At 40.7% G+C, this 26,899-nt stretch overlaps 1 protein-coding gene across 2 annotated transcripts in view; it reads left to right on the top strand.

The window, feature by feature from the left end:
* Positions 1 to 26,899, top strand: part of ANK2 (ankyrin 2) — a 404,131-nt gene that overhangs the window by 11,001 nt on the left and 366,231 nt on the right. The window contains exon 1 of one of the 2 annotated variants that reach the window (XM_089525940.1): positions 23,734 to 23,798. The exons of the other annotated variant lie outside the window; for it this stretch is intronic. The gene's annotated coding sequence lies outside the window, so the exon portion shown is untranslated. Of the gene's footprint in view, positions 1 to 23,733; positions 23,799 to 26,899 lie in introns of those variants that run through there. 2 annotated transcript variants of the gene reach the window in all.

Genomic DNA, 26,899 nt, shown 5'->3' with positions numbered 1-26,899 from the left:
CATGGCTCCATGGGGGGGGGGGGGATTAATATGGAGCTGATGCATAGTGTAGTGGTTTGAGTGTTGGACTACGACTCCTGCTCGGGCATGAAACCCACTTGGTGACCTTAGGCAAGTCACATTCTCTCAGCCTCAGGGAAAGATAATGTCAAAAACTCCTCTGAACATATCTTGCCAAGAAAACCCCATAATAGGTTCACCTTAGAGTCTCCATGAATCAGAAATGACTTGAAGGCACAAAACAACAAGATACAGTGGGCCCTTGTTATCTGCTGAGGTTTGGTTCCAGGACCCCCTGTGGATAACAAAATCCGTGGATGCTCATGTCTTATTAAATACAATGGCATAGCAAATTGGTTTCCCTTATATAAAATGGCAAAATCAAGGCTTGCTATTTGGAATGTATACTTTTTTTTTTGAATATTTTCAAGCTGTGGATACTTGAATCTGTGGATAAAAAATCTGTGGATAAGGAGGGCTGACTGTTCCTGGTCTGATTGTGAGCAGTTGGCTGAGCACTTTGTTACCAGAAATGATGAGTCCCTGCAGTGCTGAATTTAGCCATTGATTTTGTTCTTTTTTGGATGTGGAGGTGAAAATGAAACTGACAACTGAACGAAGGGTGTCAGAATGTATTACCTACTGCCCGGAAGGCAGCATTAAGGTTGAAATAGAAATAACAACACGACCAGTAATATCAGTGGCTTCCAAAAATAAATGTGTCCAGATCTTCAGCTACAAAATAACTGTCCATGCTTAGAAAAATATTTTCCTTTGATGTCTCTTATCAGACGGATAGATAGATGTGCTAATTATTGTGTACTATATAAATTCTCTGTGTGTGTTTTTATAGATGTAGGTGTGTGTTTGGTGGTGTGTGCATGTGTGTAATATATGCATAATTTTGTGCAATTTTGGAAAAAAATGTCAGTTTGACAAGCTTGGAAAGTTTGAAAGCTAATGTGAGCCAGTGGTCTGAGTAACATCCAGGCGTAGATTATTCAGCCTTAAATTACCTACAGCAGACCCATCCCTCCTATATACATGACCAAACTAATGCAGCCCACCATCATATTGTGTGAGGAACATTTCTAGTAACAGACAATTTACATTGTCTATTTTGTAGTTTAGGGGTGGTAGCAAGAATAAGCCATATGTCAAATACTAAAGATCATAGCTCATGGTGATTTTACAAGATTCTTCAGAGTGCCACAAGGGGCCCATTCACACTACACATTTATAGCATTACAGTGCACCCGCGTCATACACGGTTTTCAGCATATGTTGAAATCTGCAAGGGGCGGCATGTCCCATTGTGACTACCACACCGCCACCGCACTGCCGCATGCACGAGCCCCATTCAGTTAAATGGGGCTTGAGCATGCACAGTATTTGCTTTACGCAGGGAGTCCAGAACAGATCCTCCGTGTAAAGCTAGGGCAGACTGTATTATTCCACTTTGACTGCCATAATTTAATTCTGTGGAATCCTGAGATTTTCAATCTGGTGAGGCATGAGAGCACTCTAGCTGTGATTACAAATGCCCCTCCCGATTTGTTTTATCTATTTATTTCATTTCTGGCTGTCTTTCTCCCAGAAAGGGATCAAGACATCTCAGGATTCCATAGGATGGAGCCATGGCAATTAGAAAAATAGAGCTGGAAGAAACAGCCATCTAGTCCAATCCCCTGCCATGTAGGAACACAGAATCAAAGTACTCCTGACAGATGGCCACCCTGCCCATGTTTAAAAACCTCCAAAGAAGAACTCCACCACACTCTGAAGCAGCATATTCCACTGTTGAACAGCTCTTATTGTCAAGAAGTTCTTCCTTAGTTTTAAGGTGGAATCTCTTTTCCTGTAGCATGAATCCATTGCCCCATCCATTGCCAATTCAGACTACCTTTTGCACCGAATTGTAACCTGGATTAAAATTGGGAAGTTTCCACTGGTGCCGGTTTTAATACACCCAGATCAGGGGTTTGCACACCCGATCCAGGGCAAATCCCCCTTAGGGCATTTTTTTCTGAAAGTGGATTATTTCCCATTTCTTTTTGGAAAACCCATTTCTTCCCTGTTGCCGGCAAATGTGAACTTGGCCCTGGTCATGATTGGGTCAAGTTCAGGGGAAGGATTTAGGTCAGAGGGTGGGCAGTGGGCGGAACATGCCTCCCGTCTCGCCCCGGTTGCTTTGCAAGTGGCTTTCTCTCTCTCTTTTTTTGTAATTTTAATTTTTGACAGATTATGCGAATGCTTGTGCGACAGACTGGCGAATGGCTGTATGACACGTCACCAGTGACAAAAGCGGAAGTGATTTAGAAATCATTTGATTGACAACAAAGAGGTTCCATTTTAAAGCACTACTTTTTGAAATGTGAATGTCAGTGGGGCAAATTGCACCGAGGGGCTTTGATCGGGGAAAAAGTAGTATGAACTTCTTTCCGAAGAGATTCAGTACCAGCTTAGCGAATCTGGACCGGATCTATCCAGGGCAAATAAAATAGTGGGAATGGGGCCCTAGTCTCTGGAACAGCAAGAAACAAGTTTGCTCCATCTTCAGTGTGATACTCCTTCAAATGTTTAAACGTGGCTGTCATGTCACCCTTTAACCTTCTTTTTCTCAGGCTAGACATACCCAGCTCCTTAAGTCACTCCTCATAGGGTTTGATTTCAAGAACCTTCACTATTTTGGTGTCCTTCCTCTGGACACGTTCCAGACTGTCAACATCCTTCTTGAATTGTGGTACCCAGAAATGGACACAGTATTCCAGGTGAGGTCTGACCAAAGCAGAATAGAGTGGTACTATTACATCCCTTGATTTAGACACTATACTTCTGTTGATGCAGTCTAGAATTGATGCTGCCACATCGCATTGCAAACTCATGTTCAGCTTTCGGTCCATTAAGACTTCTAGATCCTTTTCGTATATATTACCGTCAAGCCAGGTGTCATCCTATTTCTGTGCATTTCATTTTTACTGCCAAGTGTTGTGCCCTACATTGCTCTTTGCTGAAATTCATTTGGTTAGTTTTGGCCCAGCTTTCTAATCTGATAAGGTCATTTTGAGTTTTGATCCTGCCCTCTGGGGCATTAGCTACTCCTCCTGATTTAGTGTCATCTGCAAATTTCATAAGCCCTTTATGCTATCATCCAAATCATTTATAAAGATGTTGAATAGCACAGAGCCCAGGACAGAAGTCTTTAGCATCCCAGTAGTTACTTCTCTCCAGGGTGGGGAGGAGCCATTGTTGAGTAGCCTTTAGGTTTGGTCAGTCAAACAACTACAAATACAGATAATGGTCACATTGTCTGATCCACATGTCACTACCTTTTTTTGCGAAATATATATTCAGTTGCACACAGTACTGAGAAAAAGTGTATTGGTAAAAATTTTCTGCCTCATAATACTAGAAGAAACTGGGATCATTTATCCAAAGAAGCTGAATAATGTGGATTTCAGAGGGACAAAAGAAAATACTTATTTACACAATTTCTATGGAATTTGCTTCTGTAACCCCTACGAATATGGGCGGAGAACCCTAAGGAAGAGGCTTTATTTGTTGGTTGAATTTGGAAGGGGGGAGGGTTGGAGCTGGAGAAGAGCTGCAGTTGTCAATGTTAAGGGGAATAAGGGCTTTAAGGTTCCACCAAATGCTGCATAAATACTGAGCAGCAGAGGAAGAACAGTCTTGCATTCAAGTCCTGCAATTGGATGCATGGAACTTTGGGGCCCCTGAAAATATATGTCAAATTTAATATGCAGTTTGTTGTATTGTTGTTAAGTGTGTGTGTGTGTGTGTGTGGAGTGAATAGACAGTGCAATTGTATTGCAATATTAAAGGGATGTTTTTGTTCTTCTTGAACTAATGTGATATGGGTTAAGCTTTCAATTAATCAAGGGTATCTATCATAGTCAGAGATAAAAACTTTGGTGACTATGGCGGGATACAGACGGGCAGGGGAAGACGTCTTGGAGGTGTATTCTGCTGAATACGGAGCCTCCAGACCGCCCACCCCGGGGGCGTGGCTCAGGAGATGGGGCTTCCACATGGGGGGCAGTGAAGATGCCTCACCTGGGGCCGTTTCTGACCCGCAGTTTCCAAACCGCCACCTCGGAGGACACTGCATAGAGAGAGGCAGCTTCCTCATGGGCGGCCAAAAACGGGGCTTTTTTTTTCCTTTGCCGGCTGGCGGATGCGCAGCTGCGCAGCTGCAGCGCTAAGCAGCGGCGGCAGAAAGCCAATGGGCACATTTAAAGTGCCCAAGCCCCTTTAAAACTTTTCCCCCCGCTCTGCCCAAGAACAATGGTGGTCTCCTGCCAGCTGGTGATCAGCTGGTGTTGGCATCCTTGTCCACTTGCACTTTGCCAGTGTCACCAGCATCATGGATGCCTCCTCTCCTTTGGTCCCCGCGCTCCTGCTGAATCTGCAACGCACAGCCACAGCTGTCGCCGCTGCCACCGCTGTCCCCCTGCCATCCCCCATCACCTCCCTTGTACATATGTAAATATTTACAGTTTTAGCGGTTTTTATTGTTAGGTGAAAATGGCACAGGAATGTGTGTAGGAGCTCACTTTAAAGTCCAAACTTTCCAAGCAGCGCATGCGTACATGTTGCTCTAGGGTTAGGGTTAGGGTTAGGGTTAGGGTTACGAGTCTTAAAATGCGCTGCAGCTGTGCTGCAGCTTCCACACCTGCATGACAGCTGACGCTGCAATTAAAGCCTGACTGCAAACTGCGCATGTTCCAGGACCCCGACTCATTATGCGACGCAGCAGACACGGAGCTTTTAAATGGGCAACTTAAATTAGCGGCGTAGCAATTCTGACGTACCGGTGCAGCAGCTTACAGACGGAGCTGCGCAGCTGCGCATCAAACGGAAAAGAAGCGGAGAAAAGCAGCACCTTTTTAATGCCGCTTCTTCCCGCTTGGGGCGTGCGGGGGGCGTGTTCATGGCGGCATTCAGGTAAGGCCTGTCTGAAGGCTCTACCTTCATGACGTCATGAATACACCCCTTTTTGCCCGTCTGTATCCCGCCTATGAGCCCTAACAGTCAGGCCAAAGTAAAGCTGCTTCGGGTCACTTTGTAGGTATGCTGTTTAAATGACACATGCATCTTAAGAAGCTAGAAGCTGCACCAAAGCTGTGTTCCAGTCCTTAGGACTGGAGTGTGGCTTTGGTTTGGCTTCTGGCCTCTTAGAGGATGCTTGCATCATTTAAACAGCATACCTCCAAAGTGACCCGAAGCAGCTTTATTTTGGCCTGTCTGTTTGGGCCCTATAAGTAGCTTTAATTTGAGTGTCTCAAACTGATGTGGGGTTGGCAGCAGGGAGACTCACATCAGTTTGTTGAAAACATATACAGGGGTAGTTGTGTTGGCTATATAGCAAAGTACAACAACTCCCAGAATCCACAAAACAGTGATACCTTTATTTGACCAGCCAAAATGCGCAAAATATATGATCCAAGCTTCTGAAGCTCCACTGGCTTCTTCTGTTAAAAAAAATCATGCAAGAGATATTTAACACCTTTGCCTGATGAAGAAGCCAGTGGACCTTCAAAAGTTTGGATCGTGTATTTTCTGTACTTTGGTTGGCTAAATAAAAGTATCATTATTTGTGGATTTGGGATATTATTGTATATGTTTGTTGATAGTAGGAGTAGAAATTGTGAGGGAGGCACTAAATGAGTAATGGAAACAGATTATTCAAATGTGCAGGTGCCTGTAAAATTTTCTGTCTGCCTCCTGGAAGTAGACAATACGTCCATCGGTAGTAAAATAAAGAAGAAGAAAAGAAAAGAAACAAAAATTAAACTTTGTGGTTTGGCTGGTAACAGGCCTGCCTAGAGGAGGTAACAGAAGCACAAAAAACATTATCTGGACTAGTTTCCCCTTCACAGTAAGCTTAAACTACCCCTTCCCTGCATGCACGCTAACACACACAGACACTATTTCTCCTCTCCTCCTTTCAGCCGAAGCTTAAGCATCTTTAATCAGACATAAATCCCACTAGGTTCAGCGGAACTAACTTCTAAGAAAGATTTCAGAGGATTCTAGCCTGTAGTCTTAAAACTTAATGAAATTGATTTTACTCTTTTGTATTTATCATCTGACACACTCCTGGTAAAGCAACATATCATGTTGTGGCTTCCTGAAAAAATCCACAGTGACTAACAAAACCTTGGTAGGCAGTTACTGACTATAAGTCATTGTGTAATGTTCATGTAAGTTGTTTGGAAAAATCTTAATTGTGGAATTAATATTTGAACATAGAGTTTCAGTTAAGTTGTTTGATAACACTGTGAAATAAAAGTTCTGCTTGTTTATCCTCCCAGCTGCTGGGACCAATTATGTGTGACTGTTCCACTTTTTTTGGTAACTAAACTGAAGCTGTGGTTGAGTCATACATCACAGCAGAGATTCACACTATGAAGGGGGAAAAATCTGACCACAACAACATTGTGCTGTATGCGAACTTTATCAAGTATTTTTCATTATGCCCACTTGTTTAGCTCTCTCTCTTTCTTAAAGAAAAGTCTGTGTGATTGTAAAGTATTCTGCTTTATCTGCATGCTTTAATTGCTCCCTTAGAGTATGAAGAGTACAATGGGGCAACAACTTGAGACTTCCCAATGCTAAAGGAATCATTGTTTATGCAACAAAAGATTCATTCACCAAAGAAAGCCTGCAAAACATTTGAGATGAGTGATTACAGTGTTAACCCTTTGAACACAGCAAAGGGTTAGATGCTGTGCATTTAGAGCATAATGCACAGCAGTCTTGTTTGTTCCCTTTGCATACCTGGAAGACCTCATTTCATGTTATGTTTCCTTGACCACTCTTGATAAACAGAACATTTACTGATGTCCTCTCTGGCCTCATGGTTCTTATTTCTTCTTATAAAGCATTCATACCAACATAAACTGAACAGTGTTCAGTTTAATATTTTGAAGCTCAGGCTGCCCATCCTTATTTCCCCTCTATTTTTTCTAGTATATGTTTTAGCTAAAATTTTGCTAACAGGAAAGCCACCTCTACTGGTTTTACTGACTTCAACTTCTTTGCTATCAAATCTACTCGAGAGTATGTTTTCTGGTACAGCTTCTGTTCCTAGCACACAACCTAGAGAATATTAATCCATACAAGAGTTAACATGTGGAGGATGTCACATGTATCCACCTTACATGTGACAGGGCTTTCTCTGTAACAGCACCTTGACGGTTGAATGTCTTACCATATGAAGTCAGGCTGGCTCCCTTTCCCTCTGAGCTTCCAGCAGACTGCTGACATTATTTTCTGTTATTTGGTCCTTAAAAGTAGGGGTAGAGCTTGTTTTAACTGTGCAGAGTTTTTATATTGTTGCTACGTCATTTTAGTCTGTTTCTGAATGTTTTTATTTGCATATTTAAAGTTTAAAATGTCTTTTAAAACATGTTTCAAAAGACATTTGACATGTTTTTATTTGCATATTTAAAGTTTCAAATGTCTATTGTAGTCTGCCTCAGATGATAGATAAATGTTTCAAATAAAACAGTGAAAATAATAAGTGAAGCCATGATCATTCCCAGCCCTTTTATTGATATTTGTAGTCGTGGTTTATACACAGCATCTCATTGCTTCCTCTTTGTGACTTGTAGCCACAACAACTCCTCTGAGTCTTTTTTGTTTGTTTGTTTGCCACCTCCTTAATATTCAGCATGTAGGTTTTCTGCTATGCAAAGGCTAGCCTTGGTGGAATCTGACTGACCTCTGCTTTGTCTTGTTCAGAAATTCCAGCTTAGTTCCAATGTTCCAGTATTAGTCTTCATACGAGAAGGCATCCATTTCTTATCTTTGTATTATCTGGACAAAGTACACAACAGAGACAGTGGGGAGAGGAAATGCTGTCATTTTGGGAAGCTGCTGTACAAACACCTTGGTGTCTATGCTAATAAATTCAATGGGAAATTTTGTACATGGAACACATACACAATCAACAGGAAATGCTTTGCAGCTCTGGAATGAATTTGTGTGAAGCTTTGCCTCTCTGGTTTTCGAACTGTAATTCTCTTGGCTCCTTCTGGTTGATGACCTTATGCTAAGAAATAAACAGGGAAAGTGTGAACTTGATTCTTTGGCATCTCTAAGTAACTTTCAATAGTACAGGCCATGGTATATTTGGTCTGTACGGAGTAATACAACAACATGTGGAAGTCAACAATTACATGAAATACATGTGCATGAAACTGGCAAGGAAAATTTTTGGAAATGAAAAGTCACTTTATATTGATTAAACTTCATTGGATCCAGAGAAGGTAGAATATAATGGACAGTATGAAGTAAGTAAGTAAGTAAACAAACAAACAAAAATCAGGATCAGTCTAGACAAGGCCTGGATGGATGTAGTATGTGTAGAAAATTTTATTCACCTTATGTTGGATGGAAAGCACGTCTCACAAAACTATAGTTCCCAGAATCCCCTAGCATTGAGCCAGGGCAGTTAAAACAGTAAAATAAAGATAAAGAAACACTGTATCTCCCAACAATATAAAATCGCCAGCTCAAGTTTTTCCAGGAGTTTCTTCTCCCATACTAGCCAAGAAGAAATAGTTAATCTTTAACCAGTTGTAGCCATTTCTATCACCATTGGCAACCAGGTTCTGTGTAATGCTAGTGGATATTCACCACTCATTAATGACCTCAAAATGGTTTGTGTTTACAGGAGAATGTGTATGTATGTGCTTTCAAGTCACTTGACAACCACATGAATTTCATAGGGTTCTATTAAATAAGCAATACTCAGAGGTGATTTTGCCCGTTCTTTCCTCTGAAATATAACATACAGCACCTGGTATTCCTTGGTGATTCCCCTATCCAAGTTCAAACCAGAGCTGACTCTGCTTAACTTCCAAAATCAAACAGGTTCTGGTGTCTTCGAGGTATTTTGATCTACAAGCGATCAGCTCATAACATTTTTTAAAATGGGAAAATCCACCCACCTTCCATCTCTCCTATTGTGCCTAAACTCAGACGTCCTTGCATATCCCATCTCTATTACACCACTGGGGAACCATCACATTTTGGAACATATTTTGGAGTGTTGGAAACCTCCCCCCCCCCCCGCCAAGTTTGCAGAAATGCAAAAAGGTTTACAGCCTGTCTGACATAACAGGAGTAAAAAACAACCCAGTTAGTAGCATGTGTGGTCTGTGCCAACAGAATGCTGAGTGCTTGTTAGTGCAGGGAAAGCTTCACAACTCACCAAGGAGTTCATGTTCCAAATAGGGAGGACTTCACTTTCCCTTTGCCCTGCTTGAGATGTAGGTCACCCTTATTAAAATTATGCATTGAGGAAAGGGGTTGGAGTGGGAAGGACAGATTATCTCTGAGAAAGGCCTGCCTGAGTGGATAGAAACCTGAACAGTAATGGATAATAATAATTACCACCACCACCACATTGTTTCAGGTTCCATTTGTTCTCAAATAGCAATATGTATTTACATATTATTTAGTAACATGTAAATTACTATTACATATAAAAGTGCAAGTAGATAAATAGGTACCGCTTTGGTGGGAAGGTAATAGCGTTCCATGCAGCCATGCTGGCCACACAACCATGGAGTCGTCTTTGACAATGCTGGCTCCCTTGGCTTAGTAATGGAGATGAGCACTGCCTCTACAGTCACCACTTTGGTGAGAAGGTCATATTTTTTTATTTTTTTATTTTATTTTTATTTATAAACTGCTTTTCCACGATGATCAAAGCGGTGTACAAGTAAAAACTGCAATAACAAATACAAAATACAAAATAAAAATTGCAATACATAAATAAAACTTTCAATATACAGATTAAAACCATCACATCAAAACCAAGCCAGCTGAATATGGTCAATAATATAATACATATAGGGGGGAGTCACATGATCTCAAGGGACATCGGGGAAGGCTTGCTGAAACAAGAAGGTCTTGAGTCTCTTTTTGAAGAGATCCAGGGAGGTGGTGGAGCAGAGCTCGTCAGGAAGGGTGTTCTAGGTCCTAGGGGCCGAGATGGAAAAGGCGAGGTTGACACATATCTTGTTGTTGGGATCCTCAGCAAATTCTTCCCGATTGACTTGAGTGTGCGGGGCGGATTATATGGGGAGAGGCGGTCCTCCAAGTACCCTGGGCCCAAGCCATTTAGGGCTTTATAGGTTATAATCAACACCTTGTATTGTGCCCGGAAGCGAACAGGCAGCCAATGGAGATCTTGCAAAATTGGTGTTATATGGTCGTCCCTGGAGCATCCAGTGACCAACCTAGCTGCCATATTCTGCACTATCTGAAGCTTCCGAGTTTGGTACAAGGGTTGCCCCATGTAGAGCGCATTGCAGAAACCCAACCGAGAGGTTACCAGAACATGTACCACTGTTTCAAGGTCCCCCCGGTCTAGGTAGGGTCGCAGCTGGCGTATCAGCCGAAGCTGGTAACAGGTGCTTCTGACTGCCGCATCCACTTGAGAAGTCAACTGGAGTGACGAGTCCAAAAGCACCCCCAAACTCCTTCAGGGGGAGCGTGACCCCATTCAGGACAGGTGGACAAATTTCACCACCTGGACCGGGAGAGCCTATCACTAGTACTTCCGTTTTCTCTGGATTCAAACTGAGTTTGTTTTTCCTCATCCAGCGCATTACTGACTCCAAGCAGGCATTTAGAGGAGAGATGCCATCCCTAGTCACTGCATCAGTCGGAGACATAGAGAAGCATATTTGGGTGTCATCAGCATACTGATAACACCACGCCCCGTGTCTCCGGATGATCTCTCCCAGCGGTTTCATGTAAATGTTGAATAGCATGGGGGACAGAATGGCTCCTTGAGGGACACCAGATGTAAGTTCCCTCTTATCGGAGCAAGAGTCACCAAGCTGCACCATCTGGAATCTACCCGAGAGGTAGGAACGGAACCACTGAAGCGCAGTGCCTCCGATACCTAATTCCCCCAGGCGTTCCAGAAGGATACCATGGTCAATGGTATCAAAAGCCGCTGAGATGTCCAAAAGCACTAACAGGGACACGCTTTCCCTGTCCATGCCCAGACGGAGATCATCGACCAAGGCGACCATGGCAGTTTCATGTTCCATGCAGCCATGCTGGCCACACAACCATGGAGTCGTCTTTGACAATGCTGGCTCCCTTGGCTTAGTAATGGAGATGAGCATTGCCTCTACAGTCAGGATAAAAATAAATGTTTATTATTATTATTATTATTATTATTATTATTATTATTATTATTGTAGCTGCATGCACTGGGCCCACAGCACTGATTCCATGGGCCAGCTGGGTTGACACCATATCAGCATGGCTGGCCTGTGCCCTGTACCTGGAATCACGGCCTCGGCATCCATATGTGCAGCTGCCCAGTGCACTGTCGCTTCTCCTCAAGGTAGGCTCGCCTGTGCAACCAATGAGATGAAAGGGTGGAGGATCAGGGACTCAGCCATATGATTGGGGGTCCTTCCACTTTATCTTCTCATTTGTTTCATTTGTTTTATGAGCGAGCCTACCCTCAGAAGAAGTGGCAGTGCTCCAGGTGGTGTTTATGGAGCTGCTGCAGCCACAGCTCTAGGTGGCGGGGGCATCCCATTTCCCTGTGCTGCTCTGCACAGGGGAGAGGAATGATGCAGTGACTGGTGTGTGAACTGCTGACTTGGCCCAATTTGGGCCTCTTCCAGTTGTTTGCGTGCCATAAAACTCTGTGCTTACCCTGGGGTTTTGAGGTAACACAGGGGTTTCCTACAACTTTGCCAAAGCCTGCAGTATTCCATAGGAAGTTTTCCACTGGAAGTTAATGGGAAAAGCCTGCAGTCTTCCACTGGACATCACCATGCATCATGTGAACAGGCATGACTGGCCTTGGGATGAAGATGGGGTTTTTTTGCCCATCCAGAAAATCCCACTGTGGTGGCATAAGATTTAGATTCTGCCTGTTTATTTATTCTACACGCATCCATTCTGAATTTCTCAGAACAATTTACACATGGAGGTCTGCTCCCATGAAAAATGTACCCAGGCCCAAGCATCTTCACACTATTGGCCATACTTGCATTCATCATTTTTTCCATGCATATCTTCTGTAGTCCATGTATAATAACAATTCATTGTTTGTTTTGTTTTTGTTTTGCACTCAATTTCCATTTTTTTTACTTCTCAAATGAAAGATTTGCATGACTCAGTATAGGCATTTTGTTTTTGTTTTTACATTAGTCACTAGAAATTGCATTTTTTTTGGTATTGTACTCCTCCACACTCCTTTTATTTCAATCTAATGAGATAGAATAGATGTCTTAAAGAAAAATGGGGGAAGGAACACCAGATGTAGGAAAGGAAAGGGGAGAGGAAACAAAGAAAGAAAAAAGGAGAAAGAATGGGGGGGTGGGGGAGAAAAACAGTACAGGAAAAATTACTATCATTTGGAGAACCACTTTGATATATTGTCTTTCTTTTTCTTTCAGATCTGTTTCAATACAATGATGGTGTAGCTGTGGAGAGCTGACTTTTAAAGTCAGCAATGAAACATAGAGTGATTTTGGGCTAGTGATTGTCCCGTGTCCTACCTTACAGGCTTGTTGTAAGGATAAAATGAAGAGGGAGGGCTCTGTGAATGTCTTGAGCATCTTGAACAAAGGACAGGATAAAAATGCAGTAAAAACTTAAAATAATTTAAGAAATTACTCCTGTTGCTTTCCTTAGGGCAGTGCGCCAACTAACCAAATTGTTCTTAAACTACAGATACCTTCAGCACCCACTAGCATGACTATTTTTTTTAATAAAATTTTATTTTTAATATAATTAAAATAAACACAAACAATATCAATACAGAGCCTACGCAAATGATACAGATCATAAACAAAACAAACAAACAAACAAACAAACAAAAAATATGGAAATATACAAACAAAACAAACAATAAACACATGTATTAACATCTTCTCATTCATACTCATTAATATCTTTATTCCTATTTCTAATTCTATGCCTTCCTTTCTTCCTTGACCCTCAACTACTTAAATTCTATCTCACTTCCTTCTTCACCTTCCTATCTATCTTACTTCTACTCTCTCTTCTCTTATCTACTTACTCTAACCTTCTACACATAACAAATCTTTCTAAACCTTTCTCTTCTATCTCTCCCTATTATCTTCCTTCGCTCATTCACTCATCTTCTTTCATACCTCTGACTTCCTTCCTACTTTTTCTGTACTATACTTGTACTTATTTGTCTTTCTGATAATTTTGACTGTCTTGTATTTATAGATCCTACAACCCCCTTTAAAGACACAGTGGACTTATTATACTTATCTCATATGTCTTTTTTTTTTCTCCATTGTTATTATCATATTTTATATATTGTTCCAATTCAATACTGCTACATTACCCCATTTCTGATTTATAAACCTGATAACATCTTTCCAGTCTTCTTTTACTTGTTCTTTATCTTTACCTCTCATTGCTTGTGTTAACAAATCCATTTCTATCCCTTCATAAAGTTTCATCAGCCAGTCATCAATTGTCGGGCAAGAGTCGCTTTTCCATTTTTGCGCATAGCATATTCTTGCTAGTGTGATCATGTAAAATAATATTTTCTCCTCCTTTCCTTTAACTTTCTTCTCAAATATCCCTAACAAATAGCATTCAGGTCTTAGCTCTATCTTTTTTCCCATGATTATACTGATGTAATCATTGATTTCATTCCAGTATTTTCTTGCAAATTTACATGACCACCAACAATGGTAGAATGTTCCTCTTTCCTTTTTACATTTCCAACACTTATCATTACGTTTCTTAAACATTTTGGCCGTTTTAACAGGTGTAAGATACCACTGAAAGAACATCTTATAGAAGTTTTCCCTAAGGTTTTGAGAGACTGTAAGATTATATATGCTGCTCCACACTTTTTCCCACTGTTCCATAGAGATATTATAACCAAAACTTTTTGCCCACTTTATCATACCACTAGCATGACTATTGATAGAATTGTAGTCCAGCATATCTGGAGTGCATTGAGTTGGGCAAGGTTCCTTAGCAGATAACATACAATTATAGAAATTTATTCATAGTGAACCATGAGGTTATTGATGCAAATGGAAATGACAGCTTTAATCTGTCTCTGGATTTGTCTGTTCATATTAATTGCTTATTTGGGCCAGTTGGCATTACATCCAAACCACTAGATAATTTGGGCTACGTGAAGTAATAGATATGCCTTTTGGCTCTGATAATACAGTCTCTCTGCAAGGAAGGAAGTAATCAGAAAGATGTAAGTAGCAGCAACATTTCAATTTGTACTTCCCAGGAGAACCACCAGAGGGTGTCTCATTCTCTTGAATGCATGATGAGAATATTTTTTCAAGTTCATTAGAATGGCACAAAAGAAGCTGTCATTCATGTTTAATTACAATGAAGATAGAAATCCTTGTAGAACACGAAGAAATATGTGGTCCAGAGCCCAGAAATAAGTGGGGCAGGGGTAGGGGAGATAAAGAATAAGCAAGGGGATGAAGAATAACAATTTCAGAAACTCAGATAAAATGCAAAAGGCACTTCTGTTAGTAAAAAGGCAATTCCAGACTATAATCCATAAAGCTTTTTGAGTTTTTGTATATGTAGGCACACTGGTAATATTTAACTATACGTATACAGACTGAGTATCCCTTATTGTTATAGGTAGCTGAGATAGTGACACCTTTGCTTTCACTGTGCACAAGCTTTGTTTTGTGCACAAAATTATTACAAATATTATACAATATTATCTTTAAGTTATGTGTATAAGGTGTATATGAAACAAAAATGAATTTTGTGTTTAGACTTGGGTCCCTTCTCCAAGATATGTCATTATGTAGATATATGCATATTCAGCTATTCCAAAACAAATAAATAAAAAATCCAAAATCCAGAACACTTCTGGTTGCAAGCATTTCAGATAAGGGAGACTCAACCTGTATTTTGATAAAACCTATGCTGTGCTTTGCTTGGGAACAGAAAGATGAAAAATATGTAATATGTAAATTGACTACCATATATAAACTCGTGTATAGGTTGAGAAATTTAGGTCAAAAAATTGACCTCAAAAACCTAGGTTGACTTATACATGCATCAGTATGGTATGTCTGAGCCTCTTCCCAGCTGGGCTACCTCTGTGGGGACAGGCCAGCTGGGAAAAGCTTGGAAGGGTGATCCATCACCCCCGAAGTCTCTCACAACTGACCCTCGACTTATCCACAGGTCATATAAAAATCTTTGGGCACCAAAAGCTGACCTTGACTTATACATGAAGCCGACTTACAATCGAGTATATACCGTGTATGAATATTTAAAACAGCCACTAATATTTTCCTACTCTTTGTGTTTATTTATTTATTTCAATATTTAGGTGTCACTTTATTACAATTTTTTTCTCCACTTAGTCTATCTCAAATAAAATCAGGCATAAGAATGAAAACCAACAAGTTATCTAAAAAGCAGGGCTGCATTAAAAGAAGTTTAAAACAAAGGTAGAAGAACAAAATATGAGTGCTAAGATCAGTATTAAACCTGTGGCAAGACTTAAAAAGCTTGTGGGCTAGGCGATCAGAAAACAAGATTGCTAAATCAGATAGGTCATACCAAACATAGCAGGGAAAGTCTCAGGTGGGAAACTCAAAAAAATCAGCCTAAACAGTGGAAGAATTAACTGACTGTAATCTAAGTAGGCAAATGAGACTGTTCATAAAACTTTCTACCAGTCCTCCCTCTCCAACATGACATTTCTAGATGTAGCCATCTCTGCTGACTTTAAGGAAAGGAGGAGATGCCCAAGTCTTGAGGGACAATCTTTCGCTGTGCAAAGAGTGCACTGTGACTTTTATTATGCTTTGAAACTGCCAGTACTATTTATCAGAGAACAGTACTGAGCAGGCTACAAGTAGTGTACTTCTTTACCTCTTGAGGTGGCTTTTAGAGTAAGATATTAAAATTTTCTTCTCATTCCTCTGCTGAGTGATACCCAACCTAGTAAGAAGCAGGAGGTATAGGGGACCCTCCCCCCCCCCAAAAAAAAGTGCAGCATGGACCATATGCATAATTTAGGATTATACTGTGATGTATAGTCATGCATATTTTTCGAGATATTGTAAAACCGCTTTGCTCTGCTGGAAAAGTGGTATAGAAATAAAGTTTTATTTATTATTATTATTATTATTATTATTATTATTATTATTATTATTATTATTATAATACACTTTATGAGCCACTAGTTGGGAGATCCCAGCCATAGGATGTTGCAATTGCAGTTGTTGTTATGTGGCTTCAAATCAACTCTAACTTATAGTGGCCTTCTAATTTTATTTCCTTAGCAAGATTTACTCAGAGAAGGTTTGACCTTCCTATAAGTCAGAGACAGAATATGACTTGCCTACTGTCACCCAATGAAATATCATGACTGCACAGAAATTTGAACTGTGATCTCCTGGAGCCCATTCACATTACACAATTATGGTGCCATTTTAACTGCTATGGCAACATCCCATGGACGCTTGAGATTTGCAGTGGAGGAAGGACCATTTAGAATGTTTAGCCAGAGTGATCCAGTGCCTTGCCAAACTACAAGCCCCAGGATTCCATGGAATGGACCCATGGCAGTTAAAGTGGCATAATAGTGCTATAATTTTATAGTGTAAATGGGTCTCCAGAATCATAGTCAACACTAAAAACACTGCACCATACTGACTACCCCTGACTGCCAGTTACTCTATCTAATTTTGTCTGGTGTAAAAGAAGCTGTTCTCATAGTACTGTACCAGGTGATCCACAAACTTAAACAATAGCCTTGGCATTGATTTTTTGTGGCAAATTTAATCCTTCCCATTGAATTACCACATCTTAAACATGAGTGCTTGTATCCTGGTCACAGAAAAAGTAAGTGTGTCTAACTGTAAATGCAGATCACATTGGTTTATTGAGGATGAGAAGTGTGCTAAAGTATGCCATCCAAAAGTTCCTGCTTGCAGTAGGAAAAGCTAAAGAAATTGCTGAACTCATTTGAGATTTCCACATCTGGCAGCATCCAGTACTCTGGTTTATTCCCCTCCAGCAGGTCAGAGTAAGAAACCATAGAAAAAAAACTGTGGGTTCTTCTCTGGATTGTTGGGAGAAGAATAGGTCAGAGCACTGTAAACAAATCACAGTTCCATAGGTATTTTAACTGTTTCTATTGCAAGTGAAAATGATTGGGCAGCACGCACCCGTGTGCTTCTCAATAAGGCATGGTTCCCAAAAATGAACACAATATAATAGTTTTTCCTTGACTTGCCACAATGGTCAAGGGTCACAGTGTAGGAAACACAGAAATTACAAAATACAGTTCTTTTATTCCAATGCTTCCTGTTCACCCCTCTGTTTTCAGGCCAGATATGCCAAGGTAAGGTTTTGCTCTTACTTATAGTCTTGGAATGTATTCAGTATAGAGGAGCTATGATTTCCAAAGGGATGTTAGCTTAACAGCATTACAGTAGGTCCAGCAGCAGCAAATGAAATGTGTTACAATAAGAAATTCAATCAGTAGATGGCAGTAGGACAGCTAACTACAAGATATGAGAGCATTGCAATATCCTGCTCCAACAAGGTTCTCAAGCAAGCATGATGCATTTTAATAAAGATTCCTACCAGCAGGTAGATTTCTGGGCCTCCTTTCAGTCTCTGCCCTCCAAACCAACAGGAATTGCTAAGTCACAACCTACTACTGATTTCTGCAAATTGATGTGAGATTTCCAAGCAATAGTCAGCATAAGGTCACTCTAGAAGCTGTAGCAATTCTCTGTTCCAAATAAGAGAAGACTTCCAATGCCTTGATATCCTGAAATTTTCTCAGGAGGCCCTACACTCTGTCCTACCACTCTGGCAGGTACGTCTGGTAAAAACATGGGTGGTGCTTCCTTGCTGGCTGCTCCAAGGCTCTGGAAATCCCTTCCTAGAGATTTTAGACTAGTGCTCTCCTTGCTTTCCTTTCATGGGCAGGTGAAGACTTTTAGTTTCGGAAGGCCTGTGAGACCTGACTACTCAGGGGAAAAGGGCTTTTCACATATGCTGTATTGCTAATATTTGTTGTTGTTCGTTTTATTGGCTCCGCTTTCAGCTGCTTTCAATTTTATTGATAGTTTAATTGTATTTTTAACGTTTGTATGATGCACATTTTTAAAACCGTTATCTGTTATAACTTTTGTAAAACACATCCAGTCCCAGACTGGGAGAAAAAGCTCAGCTAAGATAATGATAGTGGCGATGATAATGATAGTGGTTAGCATTCTATATTGCAGTTATGCATTCATAAACTAGAATAATCAATTTATAACTGCTCCATAATCAGTTATATTTCTTCTTGTTATGTGTCTTCAAGTCATTTCTGATTTATGGTGACACTAAGTTGAACTTATCACAGGGTTTTCCTGGAAAAATTTATTCACAGAGGGGTTTGCCTTTGCTTTCCTCTGAGGCTGAGAGAGTGTGACTTGCCCAAGATCACTTAATGGAGCCCTGGTGGCGCAATGGTTAAATGCCTATACTGCAGCCATTCACTCAAAACCACAAGGTTGCGAGTTCAAGACCAGCAAAAGGGCCCAAGCTCGACTCAGGCTTGCATCCTTCCGAGGTCGCTAAAATGAGTACCCAGACTGTTGGGGGCAAATTAGCTTACTTGCTAATTTGCTTACTTGCTGTTCACCGCTATGATCTTTGGAATAGCGGTATATAAATAAAACAAATTATTAATTATTATTAATGGGTTTCCTTGGCCAAACAAGGGTTCAAACCCTGGTCTCCACAGTCACAGTCCAATTTTCAAACAACTACACCAGCTGGTTTTCTCAGTTATACTACATTTTAACAGTCATGGGACTGTTGCCATGATCATAAATGCCCTTTGAATCCCACTCCAAGGAACTAACCCAAGAATAGAGATCTATTGGCAAGGGGGACACATTTCCAGTCCTCTCCTGCCAGCAAGAGAAGCTGTGACAATCAGAAGCAGGACCCTGTCACAGTTCCTCATCACACCACACATCACTAGTAGAAGAGAGCTGTAAATGTCATCCTTTGTGCCCTGATTGCCACAAAACAGATCTCCATTTCTCAGAGTGACTGCTGGCTGTTAAGATTTTGAGGTTTGGGCAAGAAGACCATGGTTAGTTCCTTCATAACTGCGTTGTGAGGTAGGATCTTAGCCAATAATAATAATTCATCATCTCTTCCTGATTATATTTACTTTTCCCTAGTGCAACATGACACAGAGCCCTGTGCAAAACTTTTACTGAAAGTGGCTGTCAGGAAGATACAAATATCTGAATCTTTCACTAACTCACTCCAGCAGCTACAGAGAAAATATGGTACAGCTGTATGCACCATGCAAATGAAAGCTGGATGTTGATATTCTTGTCACTGTCTGTACTATCTGCTTCCTCCACTTGGTGGAGTAATTTCTTTTCTTCACTGTTTTTACATATAAAACAGTTAAAGTTCCTTCCATTCAATATTTCTAGTTGTGTTTAGTTGACCTCTGACTGTTTGGCAACACAAACCTCCAAATCTTATTCTGCTAACTTACTGTGGCTATGCTTCTGACATTACAGAGGATACTTCTCTGTTTGAAGGTATGCCACTGTTCAGTCCAAATCTATTTTAAAGGAAATGAATTTAAAGTAACTAGGGTGTGGTATGGCCTGCTGGCGGCCTAATTCCCTCTGGAGAGAAGCCGCAGCAACCAAACCGGGCGATTTCCCTCCAGAGTAAAAAGAACCCAGAAAAACTGGGTTCTTTTTGTGCCACAGGGCGGACGTCATGAGTTCACACATGGTGCACTCGCGAAGTAAGCAATGCATGGCGCCGTGTGAATGCCACGCAGTGCTTACATCACAATGGTGGCGTTCCTGTACACGGGATGCTACCATTGTTACACCGCCACATTGTATGGTTGCCGCGCAGTCCCTAACCCTAGTATCGCTGCCGCCATGCCACAAAGGGCCCATCTGTATTGGGCCTAGAAAAGGAAGTGCCAGCCTATCAATAGGTAGCAGACTAAGCAGACATACAGATTACCCATTCTCACTGTTTCAACAGTCTTCTGTGACATCAAGATGAATTCTAGTTCACTGTGCAGATAAATTAACATTCATCATTTAACAAAATCATCTTTTGCCCTCTTTTGTTTATACTTCCCCACCTCTTTTACAGTAGTTACAGTAAGTAGCAGCCTATGCCAGCCTTTTTGCATAATCATATCCACAGCGACTGTTTTCGCAGGCACAAAGATTAATAATACATATGCCTCAGGTATGCACCATTACTGACTTGATGGTGACATGGAATGTGGGGAAGAGCTGCACTTGCAAGATTTTTGAAGTTTCTCCACAGCATTTGTATATAAATTGGCAGCCAACTACTCATTTGCAAATACAGTATGTTTAGTTTGAATTCATCCATTCAATTGAGTTTGCTCTTCCAGTTCAGTACTGTGTGTTCTCCTTTCTTATTTTATTACAGTTCTTTGAACAATCACAATCCAACATTATGTGTGCTAAGGGGAAAACAGCTCTCAAGATTTACTGTGCAGCTGCTTGAGTTTCTTTTTCCAAAGAAAAGAAGCTTTCTTTGAGCTGCATTCAGCAAACTCCCTTTCTCACCGGAATTATGCCAGAAGATGGCATTGCTGTGTGTTGATCTCCCATCTCCATTGCAACAAGTCATTAAGAACTAGTGGAAAGACTGCACTTTGAAAGTGCATTAGTATGAGTCAGGCTAACAGGAAATGAATTTGCTTCCATATCGCTCAGCAAGGACAATCCCATTAAAAGCTCCAAGACTTGCAAGAGATTGGGTGGGGCTTTTCAGGGTTGTTTTTGTTTTATTATTGGTACATGAATAAAAGGCTCATATTACAAGATGCAGCTGAGCCCCTAATAAGCTGTAAAAGCTGAAAGTATGGGAAATGAATACAAATGGCAAGTGTACAGACATTCCCTTTCTTTAGTGCAAAACCTAGAGTCTGCTATTCCCCCAGTGCCACTAAACAAATATACAAAAAGTTTCAAAAAGGAAGATGTTACAGGATTGTGGAGATTTAATCTAAAATGTTACAAGGTGGAGCTATATAATGTTAATCCTGGGGATATGTAGAATTCAGAAAAGTAGACATTTCACTGAAATCTGGGTACAGGTATGATTATTTGACCTTTGCAATCCTAAGGGATTTTAATCAAGATAAATGTGTGGGAATCCAGTCATAAAGGTCTTGGCATAAAACTACATTCCTGTCTCCTGTTTTGTTTGAATCTACAAGACATTAAAGGAGCTAGCCAAGATCCCATTCACGAGGAAACTGGAATTTTTCTTTTACTACTAGCATTGTATTCTCTTGACTATTTAATTCATGCAATAAAACAGTATGCTGAGTCTTCATGGATAACTGTGTATTCTAGTGGTTAACTATTTCTGGTGTACAAGACTGAATATTACAAAAAATGGCATGATGTAATATTATTGAATAGCATACGTTTCAATGCTAATACAATGAAATAAACAAGCCAAACATACTTTGATAGTGTAAGTAACTGTCAGTTGGAAAGTGCTAATATTTATATCAAATGGATTGACAATTTCTGCTAACCTATTATACTTGATGTGACAGTGATGGCCCCTATCCCACCAGTTGTCCACTGCGAGACTCAAATTCGGTACTGTCTTAAGTGTCTATTGCACTATAACTCTGTTTAGATGCCAGTCCTTTGGATTTCAATTTTCCCCCTGAGCTTGGCACCAACTATTCTTTGACAGCCACACACATAAACCTAAAAGACTTTTCTTAATGTTGGTAGCATTTTTAAATTATTTCTGAAACCACTCCAGACAGCTGCTTGTTGAAACAAAATAATAGATTTATTTACAAGTAAGACTGAGTACAGCATGTCTTTTAATGGATGGTTTTCACAGTGGATATGGTGTTTAAATGCTTTATTAGATACACAGTTTGATCGTTTCTTTAGCTCGTCTTTGTGATTGGTTCTTTATAGCTTTATGTATGTTCCCTTAGAAACTAAGTTCTCACAGAACTTTTATTAAACTTTTGTATCTTATAACCCTTCTGGTTACCTGTGACTCCACTAGTCACCAAACACTATGTCTCCTGCAGGACACTACAACAACTTAATTAAGGACACTCTAATTAAGGAACCGTATACAAATCTGTTACAAACCTGGTTGGAGCATGACTGACTAATCAGTGTTCAACAGATAAAACAAAAGTGGGTTATAGACCGCCACTTGGGACGTCCGCAGGACGTCCCATTTTAAAAAAGGGGCGTCTCTTCTAGACGCCCCTGGCTCTAGTACGGACTCTGTCCGTACAATATGGCGCCGGCCATTCCACACGGCCGGCGCCATCTTTACGTATCGGACGCTGTGCGTCCGAACGTGTCGCAGCGCCTGTGATGTCGCGAATGCGCCCCTGGCGCCTCGCGACGTCACAGAGGCGCCGCAGAAAGAAGCTCCATTTTGGAGCTTCTTTTTTGCTCCGTAAGGGAGCCACGCGGTGTGGCTGCGACGGCTCCCTTACGGAGCAAACGGCGGCGGCAGACCGCCTCAAAGCGGCGGTCTATAACCTGCTCAAATCAGCACATGTTCAAATTTAAGTTACAAGATGAAATCCCTGTATTGCTATATATACTTTATATACTATATATTAGTACATCCCTATATTATATTAGATGAGGATTATATTACCACAAAATGTTCCAGGTACCAGGTTTGGCTTTTAGCTACAGAAGAATATTGCAATCTGGTACGATATGAGATTCTATAGATTTACTGTACCTTTTATAGATATAAGGGAAAATACCTTCTTATGTATCTCAGGACATATGTGCTGATCAAAGATATCCCTCATCATAGGTCCTAGAGCCTCAGCTAAGTCCTAGAAACTTCAAAAGTTTTTGCTTAAGGTCTTTGCTTAACAAAATGTGTGACTATATCTCAACCCCATCATCTATTGGAATGTCATTTCTTTCTGCCTGTTTATTTTTGCAAGTAGACCTGTGCATTTTTTAATTTAATTTAATTTAATTTAATTTAATTTAATTTCAATTTTGTTTTTACAGTCTTGTTTATTTGACTGTCAGCAAGTAGACCTGTGTATTTTTCAGACACTAAGGTAGAGTAGGGGTCCCTAATCTGCTATTAACTGCAGATTCTTGTTTCCTACCTTTTCTCTCAAGTCAAGTTTCTCAGTGATTATGTTTGTGTGGTTCAATGTACAATTTGTTGTTGCTTCTCTTAGGTAGCCGCTGACCAATCGTTACTAGGTGGCACTTAGAATAAATTAGTCATGGATGTTAAAGCGTTATTTACCATTAAAAAGAGTCATAGAAATGCTGAGATTCCTTTACCTAGAGTATGTATTCATGATTGTCACACACAATATTATCTGCTCTCCCAAAGTACAAATTAGAGAGAATAGGAACAGCCAACTTGCTTTCTCTTCCAGGCAGGCTGCTACTTTTCAGCTGCCAAGTGTAAATGCATTTGATCAGAGCCAAAATTACCAATTTCCAGAAGCTGTTGGTGTGATCTGGAGACACTTTTACATTCAACGGAGATCATGTGGCCAGCAGTGACTGGCCAGAAGCAAGCACATGGATTACAGTAAGAAGGCTGTAATAAGAAAGTCTGCTATCTCTCTGACATCAGTTTGCAAGAAAGCCTGGAGGCTTTTCTCTGGCAGGAGGTGTTACGGCTTGTGGAGGGAGAACTGACTAGGGTTGGCAGTGAGTAGCTATATTTTATCTTAAAATTCTTGGCAGTTTGGAGATTGATTAGATAAATCTTATGATGAGCACTGGCAGATGGTGTCTATTTCTTTCTGCATTTGCAGACTTCAGGAGATCTACCTTAAATTGATGTACCACATTAGTAGCTTCTGGCTGTGGAATACAGCTGATTGTAATCAGATGTGTTAACTTTCTTTTCCTTTATTTCTGAATGTTTCTTGAGGGAGACCTTTGTCCCTTTTTGGGGAAATCTGTATTTGGGATTTTGTTCACAGTATATGCTACAGGGCAAGCAGACAGGAATGAGGGGAACAGAAGGCTTTCAAGAATTAATAACTAAGGAAAAACAATGTCTACCAGAGCATTTTTATCAACATGAGCATGAATAAAACTGGATGACTAACAGTGCAGTTTGGTCAACTTGGGCATACTCACCACTATTTGGATATAAGCCCCATGGATCTTAATGAGGTTTACTCCCAGGTCGATATGATAGTAACTTTCCCAGAGGGCACTAATATAAGCACCAATATTTGTTAATATTGACAGTAACTCAAGATAGATGGAAATGTAACAGGCTTCCCTAAATGTAGTATTCTTCTTGGATGGGAGTCATTTTAACCTGCACTTTATCAACCCTCCCTTTAAATGGACACTAAATTATAAGATTTTATGCTTTTATAACCCCATATGCTTATCAGTTTAGAATAACTGCGATAAATGGGTAGCCGAGGCACAGGGAAGCAGTTGCCACGTATCTGCCAGGAATAATGAAAACCAGTGTTTTCTGGAAGGTGGAATGAACTGGAGACAGGAACAGCCTGGACCCAGTTAGATAAAAGAAATTTGAGATTTTCACCTGAGACAGCCAGAAAATTAAAATAGTCAGTGAGTTTTCATACTTCGGTTCAAACACTGATGAGAATGGAGACTGCAGTCAGGAAATATGAAGAATTCTGTGATTAGGAAGGGCAGCTATGAAAGAACTGAAGAAGATCTGAAAGCATAAAGACTTAACTATGAACACTGAAGTGAAGATAATCCAAGCCCCTGTGTTCGCCATCACCATGTATGGATGTGAGAACTGGACAGTGAAAAGAGCCGATAGGAAGAAAATGAGCTCAGTTGAGATGTGGTGCGGTAAAAGAGTACTGAGGATACCTGAATGGCCAAAAAGACAAAGAAATGGGTTCTAGAACAGATGAAGCCAAGATGCCTAAATTGAGGATATTGTATTTTGGTCATATCATGAGCAAAACCGTATCATTAGAAAAGGCAATAATGCTAGGAAAGATGGAAAGCAGTAGAAAGAGAAGAAAACCACATGCCAGATGGATAGACTGGGCCTGGGCTTGCTGGACCTAAGCAGAGAGGCTGAGGACAAGGGTATTGGAAATGTCTCATCCACAAGGTTGAAATCAACTAGAGGACAGCAAACAACAAACAAAGCTGATGTGCAAAAACAGAGTACTGTTGCTTTGGAGACAAATCTGCCTACTCATCTCCCTTTTGTTCAACCTATAAATTCAGCTGCTAGCTGAACCAGAATAAACCCACTGAATCAATTAGCTATATATGTGTTGACTTGCCATTCTTTCATTGTTCAGTGGTTCTAGCCTTGTTAGAGTTAGCAATTAAATATAAGCCTACACATTTCACAAATATACAGACTGAGAAGAAGGAAAATGTTGACATGGAGCTAGCAGGTGGATTTAATCCAGACAAAGAGCTAAACACTTTTATGGCTGTATGGTAGACAGTTCATGTTAGCTTAGGTTTTCGTGGTCCAGGTGTTGCATTCATATTATTGAAAAATACTACACAGTCCTAAAGATGCCAGAAGCCTCTTTTTTCTGTCCCCTTTGTACACTAAAACAGGTTAGTATGATAAACTCTTTGATAATTAGATTTAGGCTGAGGTTTGTTGCAAAAAGGAACTAGTTTATTTATTTATTTGAAATATTTTTGTATTGCCTCCCAGCAGTTTAAACAAACTTAGAATCCAATTTTGAAACAGTTAAAACAGCTATTTTAAACATGGAATGCCATGTGGAATTCACTGTAGTATTCACAAGTAACTGAATCTTTGAAGCTTCTCGAGGTTAAGAAAATGTAAAGAATAAATTGCTGTCTTCCTTAGTAAAAAAACACTTGGCCTACCCTATTATACACTGTTGCTACTAACAGTACAGCAAGACATTAATCTTATGTTAATGCTTTCTAGTGCACTGCTAAAAGCCATAACTAAATTCAATAATGGTATGTGCTTGAAATTTTCTGTCATTATGGCTGTCTAGAGTCAGCATGGTGTAGTGGTTTGTGTGTTGGACTATGACTCTTCAGACCAGGGTTCAAATCCTGGCTCAGTCATGTAAACCTACTGGGTCACCTTGGGCAAGCCACACTCTCTCAGCCTCAGAGGGTGGCCATGGCAAGCCTCCTATGAAGAAACCTGCCAAGAAAACTCTATGAGAGGTTTGCCTTAGAGTCAGTGTAAGTCCGAAATGACTTGAAGGCACACAACAACAACAACAACAACAACATGTCTGTCTGTGTCTGACTGGTGCTTCTTTTGTGAGTCATAGTAGAGATTCAGAGACACTTGGTAATAGCAATCCCCTTACTTCCACCAATCTATCGCCATTGAGTGTTTTCCAGATATTCTGAAGTGTAATTGCAATCACTCCACTAGCCATGATGCCTGGAGATTATGGGATCTGTAGTCCAACACACCTGGAGGGCACCATGTCCAGGAAGGGTGATTCTGGCACTTTACAGACCGCCCAAAAGGGCGGTCTGCCGGTGCCAGTGTTTGCTGTGCGAAGGAGCCGCAGTGGACAAACTGTGAGACTCCTCCGAACAGCAAAAAGAAGCTGCAAAAAGCGGCTTCTTTTTGTGGCGCCATTATGATGCCGCAAAGCACCATTGGCGCACTTCCAGCATCATAATGGCGCTGAGACATGCGAACACTAAGCATCCACTACGTCAAGATGGCAGCACCCATGTAGAATGGGCGCCACCATTTTGTATGTGCTCGGTGCATACTAGGGTTAGGGGCGTCCGGAAAAGACACCCCTTTTAACCCTAGTACCTGCCGT

Source organism: Sceloporus occidentalis, unplaced genomic scaffold, assembly GCF_023333645.1.
Source record: "Sceloporus occidentalis isolate IW3139 unplaced genomic scaffold, rSceOcc1.0.p SCAF_5, whole genome shotgun sequence".
Lineage (NCBI taxonomy): Eukaryota > Metazoa > Chordata > Lepidosauria > Squamata > Phrynosomatidae > Sceloporus > Sceloporus occidentalis.
Note: the sequence above shows the minus strand (reverse complement) of the source record. Positions and strands in the feature narration are given on the sequence as shown.